Genomic DNA, 16,141 nt, shown 5'->3' on the forward strand with positions numbered 1-16,141 from the left:
CAATCTAATCTTATTAGGTAGGAGTGTTGGACACACTCCGGGTCCGAACATTATGCAGCCTCAGCGCGGAGGTAACTCATTACCTTGGAAAAACACAAATACACACACTGGGTGCAGCCTAGGCGCGTATAGACTCAAACAATGCAACAAACTCAACTGCGGGCACAATCATTTAAAATTTACATATTGAATACGATATTCTAACAGAAATTACACAGCCACCTAAGTGAACATACCATGTTTGATATTTCGTTCGATTGTTAGATTTCAGCATATACATGTATAAGGCCATTTCGCAATTAGTTAACTTATCAATATGTTCGTGGGCGAACTCGGATAGTCAAGTGCTCATACGATTGAGCTCACATGGTCCGGCTATGTGCTCATACCTACTTTCGAGAATCATCATGAATGAATTGCCACACTTAATGAACAAGAATGTGGCCCGCCTCCCAGTTTCGCTCAATGGGTCAAGTTACCCACGGGTACTACTTCCCGGTACCCCTAAACTTTTTTTCGTACCAAAAATGTTTCGTACGCAAATTTTTTTCGTACCAAATTTTTTTCGTACCCGAAATTTTCGTACCCAAATTTGTTATCGTACCCAAATGTTCGTATCAACATACACAATTGTGGTGATATAGATAAACTTAAATTGATGTTTTATATCGATCCTCTTCAAAAGCATCGTCACACCAGTACTGCCAGTACTTTGATTTATCACGCTTCAGGGTAGTGACAGAAGCGATAATATGGACGCGCATGAATGACTTTCCACGCGACACCCGTATTATAAAGCGTGGCAAACTATACGTTGTGAATATTAAACTTAACAGTGTCTTGTTTCTTATGTTTTACAAATGTTATAAATTTCAACAGAACAGTTATACGTAAGGAATGCGAAGGGTTTAAATAAATTAAATTAATTGCAATACCGCATTTAGCCTGTCGAGGAATAACTCATTGTTGAGCATTATCAGGTAACATTTATATTACTATTTATTTTGTTAGCATTCCCAGGAATTTAATGCAAATGTGGGGTGTTTTTTTTCAAAAGAAACAAATTAAGAAACTACCCGTATATAAAGTATTTACAATGATTAAGTGATTAAGTGATTTTATACGTGAATAAATGCACACTGTGTTCGCAATCGATACTGACAATTAAATGACATTTATGCTTGTGGATTTAATAGACTTATGTTCAATTGTTGACTTTTTTCCAAATTCGTCAAGTTTCAATTTGAAGTAAACCAATAGAATGCTACAAAATGCAGCACAGCGAAGTAAAAAAAAAAAACAAGACAACAAAAACATTTTTTTCACGTGTTTAATATGAAGAAACGCAAAAATCATTACATTTAAATTTAAGTAACATCAATAAAATATTGTAATGCACGTATTATGTTTGCCATTTTAAAGCGAATTATGGGTATTGTATATCGCTTCATTACAACTTTGTATTGGCTGTTTATTTAAAAACAGAATGTTTAGAAAAACCGATACCAGGAAACAATTAGTTTTTTTTACTTAATTCGTATATAGGTTCTGTTGTTTAAGTTAGACTAGATGTAAACGTTAATAATTAAGTATTATGCAGTGATGGGAGAATTCGGACATGTTAACTGTTAAAGATGTATGTTCAAATAGAAATCGTGTAGAGAACACAGACAACTGTAATATCTTTTGAAAGTAAATGTTGTCAAATGTTCATTTCATCATAAATAAGACAATGCTTCAAACATAAACACTAAACTCATGATATTCATTCAATTATTTTATAATGTCAACAAACTATGTCAGTTCTTAATGACACGGGTATTTAACGTTTTTTACATAAAAAATGACTATACCCGAAATATAAGACGATATATATTTTGTGATAATAACAAAAAACTGGCGTATTTAATCCCTCAAAATCTGAATCCCTAACATTCTCCAGAAAGCAACATCCAAATCAATGTACTTTTACAATGATGTCTAAACAAATACCAGAGGTCGGTTCCCACAAACATCTAGGGGTTTTCCTCTCTAAAGACTGTAAATGGAACATCCATATTAAATACATAACAGAAAAAGCATGGAATCGAATTAATATTATGCGAAAACTAAGGTTCACACTTGATCGGAAACCTCTTGAATAATTTACATATCGTTTATTCGACCTCTTATCGAATATTCAGATTTGATATGGGACAATTGCACCCAAGCGGAAAAAACGAAATTGATAAAATTCAAAATGAAGCAGCGCGAATCGCTTGTGGATCGTCTAAACTAGTTTCATTAACTGACCTGCATAAGGAAATTAACTGGGAATCGCTTCAGGACCGCCGTGACAAACATAAATTAACATTATTCTTCAAAATGCAAAATTCGATTATCCCACAGTATTTATCCGACCTTGTACCCCAACATGTTGGATTTGTTGCTAGGTATAATCTTCGCAATGCTAATGACTTACGTACTTCCAAATCTAGAACAACCCTTTACTACAATTCATTCGTACCCGCAGTCACTCGAAAATGGAATAACCTACCAGATGATGTTAAAAATAGTGAATCGTTGAATGCATTTAAATCTAAACTTAACAGGAATAAAGTTATAACACCATCGTACTAGTACATAGGTAAACGTCATTCTCAAGTCATTCACACGCGATTAAGGACCAAATCTAGTTCCCTTAATGAGCACCTTTACGCTAAAAATATTATTGATTCTCCTCTTTGTCGCTGTGGAGATATTGAGTTTAACTTCCACTTCTTCTTCACATGTTCTTATTATAGCGTAATACGGACAAAGTTAATGAACAATGTCTTAGGAATTATAAGTCCTGTAGACCTTGATACGCTCCTCTTTGGCAATACATCCCTAAACGATGGTGATAACTCTACTATCTTTCTTTGTGTCCAACAATACATCACCGAATCTAAGCGTTTCTTATAACAATCCGATCCCGACTCGACGTTGCATTTATTTGACATTGACCCACAACCAAAATCCTTCATCCTACCTTGATCACCTCACTTTTTTAAATGTTTATATCCCGTCTTGTTACTACTGGCATATATCATGAAATGTGTAGTCTTTAAACACTGCCACTTCCATGTGTAAATATTAATTCTAAGGAGAGAAACTATATAAGAACTTGCTTCTTTCGTTTCAATCCTTTTCTGCTTATATTGTGTAACATCTGTATATATTGTACATGCCATAAGAAATAAATATGTTTAAACTAAACTGGCGTATTGAATAAAAACAATTTGTCATTACATTTTTTTTTAAGTCGAAGCCTCAAAAACCGTTTCCTTTCCCTGGAAAACTAAAGGGCTTTTAATGTATTTTACCCAATTGCATTATCATTGTAACGTAACAGCCCCGTAGAGATAAATAACTTAGTTAGTTTTTTATACATATAACATATTGTTTATTCATATTACATAAATATTATTTTATATGATATAACAATATGATAGACATTTAGTTACAGATAATATTAATAATGTGATAGGAATTAATAAGTACATTTAATTATCATAATTGTATATCAGAAATTATCAAGAGATGTTTTATAGTATAACAAAATCATATGTGCATTTTCAGAAATTAAATAGATGTTTTAGTAAGGTAAGAAAATGTTAAATGTTCATTTACATTAATATTTTTTTAATAAAATAACTTTTGTATTTATTGATACATCTTATATCATAATAAAAAGAGTTCTATAAAGAAAATATTTGAATATTGGAAACTATAATAACATAAATGAAGTTTGGTAATTTAATAATACATCTTTGTGATATAATGGCCATGATTATAGAATTTGAAAATTAGTATTATTTGTTGAATTATAAAAAATATAAGACTATATATCAAATAGAACTTTAATTAAGAAATCTCGCAAGTAAAAACCAGACATACCTTTACATTAATAGATCAACAATTTGAAAGGTCAAAGATGAGATAGTCTGGACGAATGAATCTGTTATTCATCGATGTGTATTTAACAAGATGTCCAAGTTGATAAAATGGTCGAAAGTACTGCCGCGGGAATTCTAATCTTATTAAAGTATCTCTTACATCCTTTGAACTGTGCGAATACGAAGGTTACAATTCTATCTTATTATCACCAGAAGTGCAATCTGGGCTGACATCTGCGGAAATGGTCACGCGAGTCAAATCGGATGTCTGAAAGGAATATCCGGTAAATGGGTAAACGCGTGAATAATTTTGTCACACCATTACCGGGGAGTGTCATTTTGGAACAATACTTTAGCGGTCAGCCAATCGGCAATTAGCAAGTATTCAGTAAAACGCTTTGACCAATCAAATATGTTATAAGGAATATTATTATTATTTAAGGCTTATGTCGAGTTGGTTTGTGTAGAGTAGCGGATCCGTGGTCTAGGGGTAACACAATGGCTTCACAATCCAGAGATCGCTGGTTCGATCCCCCGCTGCACCTAACCTACTAACTCGTCTTTCGCATGAGACGTTAAACCGAGGTGCAGTGTACTAGGTGCTATACACCGGGCACTAAAAGACCCAGGGTCACCTCTGGAACGGGGCGTCTCCTGTATCTTGCACTATCCCCCGTAACCAACTAACACGTATTTCTGGGGGCGATGGCCATATGGGAGACAGTCCCGGTGCACTCGATAAAAAACAACAACAACAACAACTGATTTGTAAGATATGATCTGAAAATTTAGCTGGCCGCTAACGCGACCAACTAAAAATCCCATACAGCGTGATTCGCGTATTCCAACTATAATCACGGTATGAATCCTGATTGTAATCTCACCCTCTGGGCTGTTTTAATGAGAGAGTGACTATATTTAAGTCAAATCTATATCCCTCGTTTACGGTAACATGATATAGGAATTTTAATGGCTGAATAGCTGTGAGAGCAACCCGTTTGTGCATTTGGCTATAAAATAGTAAAGGTTTTGTTGCTTAAATAGTCGTTAAAAATTTGATTCCGACATTTGAAGAAGAAACTCCGCTTTCTGTGCAGCAATAGGAATATAACGTGTAAGTCTTTGACAAATTATTATATTTGTGTGTCTGGCTTGTGATGCATTAGAAAAAGATATGGACTGTTTTCTATTCAATTATTTATCAATAACAATAATAATAATATTGCAATAGTTTATTCAAATCTGTTTTTTCATACGTAAACGATTCGATATGCGATCATTGTATATGTTACTTGCCTAACTAAATGTTCTAGAAATTAGTTTATAGAAAATCGTTTGTAGTTGTTATTGTTAGTTGACGTAGGTTTTTAATTACAGTATTCTTAGTACGTAGAAATTTGTGTATGTTGTTTGCTTCGTGTTCGAAACATTCTTTTAACAGCTGTATGGTTGTTGTTATAATTGCTGACAATTTAATTTCAGTTTTCGTATTTGCTTGTTATTATTAATTAGTAATTTTTAGAGTTAGTATTAAAATAACTTGTGTTAACACTAAAAGTTGCCACCGTTTAATCGTTTTCATATTCAAATAAACTGTTTATATCGGCAATTCTGATTCTCAGTATTTAATATGGAAGGGCTGTTTTGTGACAGCATGTAGATTGATAGTTTATTTCAGACTTGTACATGGTACTTCGTCTATAACACAAGGAATAGTTTAAAAAGAGACAACGTGAATTTTACACATTAACAACATTTCATTTAAACAATGGTGTATAAGAAATACATTACAGCAATGGTTATTGAATAAACATACAGTTTATAAACAGTAAGAAAGAAGCAAGTATTATTCATGTAACAATTGTTAATTAGAGTCGGTTTATTAATGACTGCCAATAGGCAGTGGGGATGAACAATTACACAATATTGTCATGTCTTTGTCGAGGGTTCACATTTCGCACATTTTGACTTTACCGTTTATGTCCGGTGCAGCGTGCTTCATGTGTGTGTTAGTGGATACAATTACCGGTTTGTGATTGTATTTAAGAATGTTCAATTTCCCGATGGGTTACACGTTCTCGCGTCAGACCTTGTTTGATGCTTATGGACTTAATGCATGTTACAGTGTTTATGTTAATGACAATATTTAGAGATATTTTTTATGAGTAACATGTCATGGAGACCCATTGATCGATACATCGAATTTTTCCATTTGTGTACTAAGCATGCTTTACTGTCATTTGCTTACACCGTTTTGCTGCTTCTTTAATATAAAAATAAACCGCATATAATATAGTTTTATTGCTATTGATATCAATTCAAAATTCTTCCTATTGTCACGTAAAGCATATACAAACAGGTTAAACGAAACATATTTAATTATTTCTTAAAATTCATAATTTAGAGACATTATTGTACAAACGTAGTTTATTAACTTTGCTAAAATATTTACATGGCCAGTCGCGAACTCTTTTCAGATAATATTTCCCTGCCCTTAGGTTAAAACGTCAAACTACTGTAACCCACTGGCTAATAATTATACTTGAAATGGCGGGTCATTTCCTTTACTGATATCATCTATTACCTGTGCGAAACAATAATTTTCGGTCGACTTCGCAAGTATTGTTAATTGCTGTTATCACCTTTTGATTGGTGTGAATGATTTCTACGTGGTACATTTTCATTGGCTGCCCGAATGTGGGACGCCCAACGAATCATTCGAATACGTAGTATAATTGACATGACGCCTTATCTATGATCGCTCCGCCCACTAGAATTGATCCACCAATCAGCGATCGATTAATCGGGCGCACTCGTTAGCAACGACCTGGCCGCCATTTTCTAGACAAGCTACATGTTTAGGTTCACTTTTATTCCAACGTGTTTCTTTTGTTTTCGTCTTTAAAAAAACGATTAAAAATGGTTAAACGGTGTCAATGGGGATTATGTAACTCGGACAATCGATATCCTGACAGATTTGTTATTGACATTGAATTTATTTCGTTTCCAAAGCCGAAAAAAGATATTGAGAAGTGTAAGAAATTCGGCTTAATATCGAAACATACAGGCAGTTTTGAAAGCACTTCCTCATTTGTAAAGTTGTAAACATGGCCATTTTTATGACACAGATCAGGTTTTGAGGTTTATCGAAAATGGTGGACTTGTAGGATTCACAAGGTGAATACGCAGCATCAGTATTATTTCTACCAATTCAATATAATAATTCGCGCAAATAGTGTTCATACATTATGTGTATCAATTCATTGTTTATCTAGTACTTATTAAGAACTCTTTCGTCGAAAGTAAATAACGGCAAAAACGGTGTAAAAAGGGTAAATGCAACTCTGACATTTGGTATCCAGAAATATAAGTTAGATGAATTATATTTATACCATTTCCAACGCGGCAATGCGGTATTGACAAGAGCGAGTGGAAGCTTCAAGAATTACCGAGATCCCCTTTATAGAACATTAATTTATTTCACAAACTTGAAATGTCATATAAGCAATAACTAAGCATTATTAAGTATGTATTATGTCACGTGTGCATGTAAAATAATTGAGAATTCTGGTACCCAATTCGTGTAACTTTACGAAATCCCCGTTAAAAATCGCGTTTCTGTGTGTGTCAGAAACAAGTGAAAACCATTTTGTTATTATTTTGATAAAGACGTATCGATAAATGATATTGTAAAAGAGTTATTATAACTGATATTAGTTAACCAATAAATGCGGTAACTTCGGGGAAGTCGGTACCTGCGCGAGCGTCTGATATTGGTAGCCTTATTAATTTATAATAGCCTGACCGTATACCATTTCGTACAACGCTAATTTTATATCAGACAATGTCCAAACTTACTGTGTTGTTTTTGCGCTTTAAATTATAGTGATTGATAAATGTCCCATAAGCAATGTTTAATATGATTAACATCTCTTTTATACGCAATAACATGTGGGATTGAGGTACCCACCCGGCGTCAGAAAGCGCGTAAAACTTCACCGAATTCCCAGTTATAAAGCGCTATTTCGTGTCAAATACACGGGTAGGGGGGAATGTTTCGGTAATAATTTTGTTAATAACACGGGTAAATACCGGTGAAGTGTTAATTTATTGCAAATACCACCATTACACGTAATAACGGGTTCGATTTCGGTAAGCGCGCAAGCGTTTGAGAGCGTGTTTAATGTACCGATTTACCCGTTATAAATAGCTGATGTTCTCTTTAATCGTATATTTTTTTGCATTTGCAGAATAACTCAATGGCATCAACCCCTTTACAAGTGTAATATGGTGTTAAACAAGTCCATAAAATCATCCGGAATATCGCGTAAATCTATATGCAGTCTATAGGCAAAGAAGCCATTTTGGTGTTAGTTTGTCTAGGTTTTCTTCCCGCTGAGCCACGTGATTAAGTGGGCGGAGCGATCACTGATAAGGCGTCATGTCAATTCAGTTAGCTACTAGAGGCCGAGACGGTCGGACGGAAAAAATAACAACCTCCGAGTCATGTAGCAATGAACCGATAAACTGTATTAGTCTGTACGCACTTTACGAGCAGAAATGTAATTTCAAGATTTGTAATCATCAAGGTTGAAGCCCATGTTGGGGTTTGCAAGAATATTGTTTACTTTGATATTATTGGACATTAGAAGGTGTTTGTTAATTTAAGCAAAATAAACATCAATGGAACTTTATCGATGTGTTTGTTCAAATGAATAACGTCACACAAACGTTAAGAAAGCAAAATAAACATCAATGGAACTTTATCGATGTGTTTGTTCAAATGAATAACGTCACACTATGCAATGCAAAACTTGCCTGATATTACATAAAAACGTTACCAATCATTAACGTATGGTACATGCTTTATATGTGTTCACAGATAAAGATAACATTTAAATACCATATGAATCATTTAGCAAACACACACTGTGGTTCACACTTTCTGTACGGTCGTATCACATTGTAAAACCAATCCAAATGATTAAAGTCTTTATGACTACCTAATTCGTGAGTAGAAAGTTTTGCTCGCAGATTTATATTTTGATTTATTTTCATCAATTATCTTATTGTATGTTTTCAATTTGTATATGGTGTCAAAATCGAAAGTTTTGAACAGGGCATTTTCATAATGAAATTATATTCTTAGTGAGATAGGTATTCGATATTCCAACAATATTCATTTAATATGATGGTGATTGCAATTTGTCATTATATTCAGTTCTCATAACCATTTTCATCATACTTTCTATGCTTTCAGAACGTCCAAAAGGTCCATGTTACTGTTATTTTGTCTAAGTTATCTCTATGAATTAATTAGGATGATAAAAAGTGCACACAAATCTCGACCCGTGCGTTATGACACACTCTTAATAAATTTGAATGGCGTGTTTATTTAAAACTTGAGATTTATTTTGAAAATGAGTTGCGTCTTAAATTATGCAATAGCGAACAACTTCAGTGCCTTCTGCGCTTTGATTAATTTAACAGGTCCTTTTTACTTAAACACCATAGCGTTTTCTCCAGCTCGAAGGCGCTCACATGATAATCACTATTTTTTTACGAAATTCTACCAACTAAACTGATCGCACAAATTCCGACCGATTCTCGTAAAGTTTACTAAACCTTATACCGCCATAAGATATGTCAAAATCGTTATAAAATTGTTAATAACTTAAATATTCATTAAATTGTATCTGTTAAGTTTCCTGCCAAAACCAGCACCTCCGAGGTACCATTCCACAAGGATGATTGTGATTCCGTCAAATGAAATCGTTCATTTCAATTGGTATGACTGAATAGCGGGAAGTGCCCCTTTCAAAGAACAGGGCTTTCTATAAACGGAAAGGGCCTCATATGTTTTATTTTGAATTTTTCCCAATAGATACAACATAAATGCACTAATAATCTAAATAAATAACTCACACAATATTATTGAAATTTCAGCTTTAATATTTATGAGTCCTTTTCCTTCCACTTAAAGCCCTTTACGCGGGATTTAGCAATCTCCGCTTTTCAGTCACGCCTGTTCAAAATATTTCCCATGAGGAAAATTATAGAAATATGAAAATTTTACAACAAACATATGGAATTATTGCACACAAATCTCAAAGTTTATAACACATACATATTTTGAAAATTATACAACACAAATAACAGAATTATACCACATATATATCAAAATATTGCATACAAATATGAACTTTTAGAATATATCTGAACATTTCGAACATAAATATGAAATTATACAACATATATTTGTTATGCAATATATATATCGGATTTTACCATATATATATATATATGAATTAATACAACATATATATGCAAATGTACCACACAAAAATGGAAATATACAATATATATATACATATATATATATATATATATATATATATATATATATATATATATATATATATATATATATATATATATATATATATATATATATATATATATATATATATATATATATATATATACCACATACATATGGAACATTGAATTTTGCAACGTTTGACACGCAATATTATTGACATAGCATAATTATATCGCTGAATATCTCCATTTAACATATTTCTGGTCTAAAGATAATTCCAGTTTACATAGTTCACGCGATAGCGTCTATATTATATAAAGATTATTTCACTGGCCGCGAACTGACACTGATACCTTGCGGGTTGGAATGCAATGCATTAAAAGGAGACCACGCTTCCACTGCTGGAACGACAGCCTGTTTTAAACCTTTAAACTTTTACCTGTAAAATGTTCAATTTAAAATGGTTTGGCCAACACGAATAATATCAGGATAGGAAAAAAACGATACTTTTATGAACTTAAATATACTAGTACACAGACAGGAATATGGAAGTAATTACTAAATATGAGAATATAGCCTTTAAGTACAAACGCTCTGGCGCTGGCAATCCTCAGAAAATAAAAGGTGCACGAACAAACTGTATTGATGTCGAGAGTTGAGCGTAATATTGTTCTATCTACCAAGCCTTTTCATCAGAGATAAAATTGTCTCATGCTGAACACGCAGTAAAACAGTGTTACAAAGACGCGATCATGTTTCCAATGTTCTGGTGGTATGTTCAAATCAGCCAATTGCATAAATGAAGTGCATTTATTCGTATCTAGCCGCGGGAAATTTTATTTGAATTTTATTGGACACTTACAAAGGTCAGGTAAGGTGAAAAGCTGGATTATACAGCTACGCCGAAAAATAAAAACAACATCGGTAAATACCATTGTATGTGAAATTAATTGTTAATACCAGCGTTACACGTAGTAACATGTGGGATTCCCGTACCCTCGCAAACGTCTAAGAGCATGTTTAACCAAAGATCAGTGTATTTATAGACCTTTGGTTTAACTTACCGGTATAGATAGCAAATGTTATGTAAATAATAATATTTTTGATATTTGCTTCATAAATAAATGGCACAACCCCTTTTAAACAGTATATAGTGGAGGAAAAAATAATCATAAAAATTATCTGGAATAGCTGGAATAATCTATAAGCATAGACGCCACTTTGTCGTTAGCTTGTCGAGGTCTTCTAACCGTTGCGTAACGTGATTAAGAGCATGAAGTCTTCCAGACGAGATATTAATTTACTTTACTAGACTCAAGAACATTGGGACGAATTTTGAATTAAATATGCAATTTATAGCTATTTGGTTTTACTGAAATACATTAAACTTGCTGGGTCTTGTGCTGTGGGGGAAACCGGGTTTCCCGGGGGAACTACACCTGTCAGGTATGACAACCACTCACCAAATTCACAGACGCCGAAAGTGGGGATTAAACAAGGGTCGCCTATGTGAGTAGAGCGTGTACCATCCGCTGCACTAACGGAACAGCCTAATCAATCTTGACACCGTTTGTCCGGTATTGTATTGCCCCTTTGTTAAGCACAACCCGATAATCTCATCATGCTAAGATGCAAACTGTGCACACAGTTACTATCTTTCAATTGGTGACAAAGACAACATGTGTCAAACATTTATCTTGTCTTCTAACAACCTTTATGACTCGTCCTTACCTTTTATCATACCACCGCATTGATATCCGCCTGATATAACGTTGCCTGATATATTTTTGTATATCATGGCCAACAGGATTTTCTAATACCAGTAATGTGCTGAGGATGGCCATATTACTCGGAATCAACTAATATTTGTAATATTTGTAGCAAAATCGAATCAGATTCAACAAAACAAACAATTTTAAAGCAAGATGTAATATCTTTTTAACACAAAATGCAACACAAACAGCAAAAAACATGTTTTTACAAATATTATATTAATGACGGCATGAGCTCTTGCGCTTAATTTTTGTAAAAAATGTTTTTTTTTGCTGTTTGTGGAGGGTGGAATTTTCTTTTGGATACAAGGTAATGATTCTATGTTCATTTTAAAGATAAATTGGTCATTTCCAAATTGGTTTAGAAATAGCTTTGGAATAATTTTCCAATTTGCCTCAGCGTTATTACATAAAAGTTTAATCCATTAAAATTTTTAAGCATTGTGAATAAACTTCAGTCAGGCATATCTATGCCACCTTCAAGCTTCTTGCCAATTTATATCGATCGCTTTATCTTTTCAGGTTTGTTATTCCATAAAAAACTTGAAGAGCATTGAGTTGATTTCATTGAGTCTTTGTTAAGGAGTACATATATTTTGTACTAAATATGCTAACTTTGGTAACACTAATGATTTGATTACCGTTAGCTTTCCGAAGATGGTTAAATTTCGTTTACTAAATTTGTTTATTAACGTTTGGTAATCAGAAAGTTTGTTTTCCCAGTTTAGGAGTTTGCATTCGTCACGGTTTACTCCAAAAACAGTACCAAGAGCCTTCACGGTGGTTTGAATATAACATCGTGTATTTTGATAATTTAGTTGATTTTAGATCTACCACTTAACATGTCCTCTGTTTTATTTTTTTTTATTGAGTTTTAAACCTGGCACGTCTCCAAAATGGTCGACTATTTTTAGTACGCTTGGGATTTCATAGGTATCTCTAAGGAATATAGTTGTGTCATCGGCTAGTTGTGTAAGTTTTATATGCGTACTATTGGATTTAATACGTTTACCTTGGACTTCGTCACTTTCTCTAATGTTATTTGCAAGTACCTCGGCGACAATAATGAATAATAACGATGACAGCGGACATCCTTGTCTAATTCCCCTAGTTACTTTAAAGAAAATATCTGACATCCAGCCATTATTTGTAACTGAAAAGAAAGTATTTGTGTATAATGTCTTGACCCAATAAATGAAGTCTAGTTTAAAACCAAACTTTTTCAGTGTTTCTACCATGAGATTACATTCTACAGTGTCAAATGCTTTTTTGAAGTTTTAAAATATTATCGCGCCATCTATGTCAAAAATATCCGCATAGTCGATTATATCTTGGATCTGGCGTATGTAGCATCCAATAAATCTATTTTTAATAAAAATCCTTGTTGATCTAAACAAATTAGTTTTGGCAATACTGTCTGTAAACGTTGTGCTAGTACTTTTGCTTTTAATTTATAATCCGTATTAAGAAGTGATATAGGGCGCCAATTTTCCAGGTTCACCTTTTTGTAACGTAATGAGAAAATGCACTGTGTTTGTGACCTTGATAATTGACCGTTTGCACTGCATTATAATATGCAGTTAAAAAGAAATGGGGATACCTTTTTTCCAAAATGTTTTGTAAAATTCGACGGTCAGTCCGTCTAGACCTGGGCTTTTATTAAGTTTCATGGTCGGTCAATTCATTTAATGATATAATACCTTTCCGTAGATTACCGTCATCCGATAGTGTGTGTGCAAAAGGCGAGTTATTTAAATAAGACTCTGTTTCTTGACTATTAACAGCGCAAGATTTATAAAGAGATTAATAGAATTCAACTTTGTATTTTAAAATTTCATCCAAGTTGTGTATTGTATTGTGATCAGTGCGTAATGATGTTATAAGTTTTTTGTTTTGTCGCTATGTTCTATACCTAACAAGAAATATCTTTAAAAAAAGATATACGGCGTTGATTGTGGTTGGATTTGGTGAAAAGTAAAGAGTTCATTGAATCAGATCAAATATAGCGAATGTCTTTTTCTGTGCAGTTCTTAGCTGCATCACACGCAGTACGGGATGTTACAAGGAGTTTTCGCAGCGGCTTATTTTACATTATTAAATATTGCTGGTTATAAACCTATAGATACAAAACAGAAAACCTAAAGAAGAATGCAAGTGAAATTAAAACATTAAGTCAACCGGCCACACGCAAAGTTTCCATACATATTTTAAATATTCATACGCGCGTTCTTCGAACAAACCTGTTTTAGTGGTTTGTCGATTATTAACAATATCGAGAACCATCGCGCTCATGCTTAATACATCAGTCAATATGATGGAATAATTCTTGTTAAATAAATCAAAATATTATTAATCATGATATTGTTGAAAACACATTAAGAATCTAGTATTGACATAGCATAAGTATATCATATTTCTGGTCTAAATAAAATTCCACAGTCCAGGGTATATGCCAGATTCTTGAGTCAGATAGACTTCAGCGCTTATCAGCAATACAATAATGGCCTGTAGCTGTTAATAAATAACATACTGAGATTGACCCTTTGAGAAGGTTAACCCGAGAAAGTGTTTTGTTGCTGCTGACCACAAGTCTTTTAGATAATCCAAACACTTCACCTAGTTCACGCGATAACGATTATTTCACTGACCGCGATTTGACCCTGATAGTGGCGCTAGCAATCCTCTGAAAATAAAAGGTGCACGCGCAAACTGCGTTGATGTCGAGAGTTGAGTGTAAAACTGTTCTATCTATCAAGCCTTTTCATCAGAAATCCAATTGTTTCATGCATTAAAACAGTGTTACAAAGACGCGTCCATGTTGCCAATGTTCTGGTGGTATGTTCAAATCAGCCAATTGAATAAATGAAGTGTATTCATTCGTATCTGGTCGCGGGGAATTTTATTTAAATTATATTGGACACTTACAAAGGTCAGGTAAGGTGAAAAGCTGGCTTATACAGCTATGCCGAAAAATATTTTGTATTACGCTCGCCTCCTTCCATAAATTGCAATCTAGAACGTAAGCGTGCTCCTGTCGCTTTAAGGCCATATATTTGTTTTATTTCGTTTTCAAATTCAACTAAAGATGAATTCTCGTGTTGAGTAGTCGAGTTTTGCATGATCAGGTTATTTTGTTGTTCCTCGAGGAAAGCCAATTTATCATGGCGTTCGCGCGCTTTTGATTTCGAGTAATGAATTGAAGCCTGCTATTTGACATATTTTAATTCATGCCGTCGTCAATTACTTTGTTTATCAAAGGTATGTGGTCTGTATCTGATAGAAATGAGTTATTGAGTTTCCAGAATCCAGGACCTCTACTGTAGGTAAGTTAAGTTTAATTGAAATAGCCATGTGCTCCGTTGTCTTGATTATTGCTGGAAGAAAAGAAAAATGCTAAATCGTAGCCACAAGAATTGCAGATGTAATTTGAGGATTTATACGTTGTATTCTGGAAATACCTTTTGTTATATGTCACCTTTTTGCACGTGTTTAGTTTATATATATATAGTCTCCGGACTCCTCCGTAACATAGGAATAAATTGTCTGCTGAGTGTGTATACACTGTGTGAAGTATAGTTTGATGTAACCTATCGTAAAACTTGTGTACACAACAACAACAACTTTAACAAACTATTAAACCAGGAAGAAATTGATATGCCTTTGAAATTATTCAGAGATTATGTGACGTGTTCCAATTTAGAGCGGCTTAAATCTAGAGAAAGAAGGTAATTACAAAATTATGCTTTTTTTACCTTACATCGGAAGATGATGTTTTATTGTTCTTCAAAATAAACTTCGGATCTTCATACTTTGGAATTGTCAGCTTTCGTATTGTATCATGTATGCAATAGAAAGTTAGTTATTAATGATATAATTACGAATATATTTATTATTGACTATAACTTAAATAAAGTTGATTTAACTTTTTTTGGGACAGGGTCCCTTTGGATTTGAAAAAAATCGCAAGGTTTTAAATAAAATTGGGAAATTAGTGGTGTTGATTAAATTTGCTCACAAATTCTTCAAAATTGGGAATATGTAATGTGTTCAATATTATATTTACTTAGGTTCAACTTTAAGAGATGGATTGGAGATAAAGTTAATGTTGAAATCTAAAGAAAATGAATATT

At 33.4% G+C, this 16,141-nt stretch overlaps 1 protein-coding gene across 3 annotated transcripts in view; it reads left to right on the forward strand.

Annotated features, from left to right (window-relative positions):
• The first annotated feature begins 15,182 nt into the window (after positions 1 to 15,182).
• LOC127850191 (FAD-dependent oxidoreductase domain-containing protein 2-like) overlaps positions 15,183 to 16,141 on the forward strand; it is a 107,000-nt gene continuing 106,041 nt past the window's right edge. Inside the window, exon 1 of one of the 3 annotated variants that reach the window (XM_052383027.1) lies at positions 15,183 to 15,334. The gene's annotated coding sequence lies outside the window, so the exon portion shown is untranslated. Of the gene's footprint in view, positions 15,335 to 15,590; positions 15,737 to 16,141 lie in introns of those variants that run through there. The other 2 variants (XM_052383024.1, XM_052383025.1) reach the window with 2 other exon arrangements.

Source organism: Dreissena polymorpha, chromosome 11, assembly GCF_020536995.1.
Source record: "Dreissena polymorpha isolate Duluth1 chromosome 11, UMN_Dpol_1.0, whole genome shotgun sequence".
NCBI lineage: Eukaryota > Metazoa > Mollusca > Bivalvia > Myida > Dreissenidae > Dreissena > Dreissena polymorpha.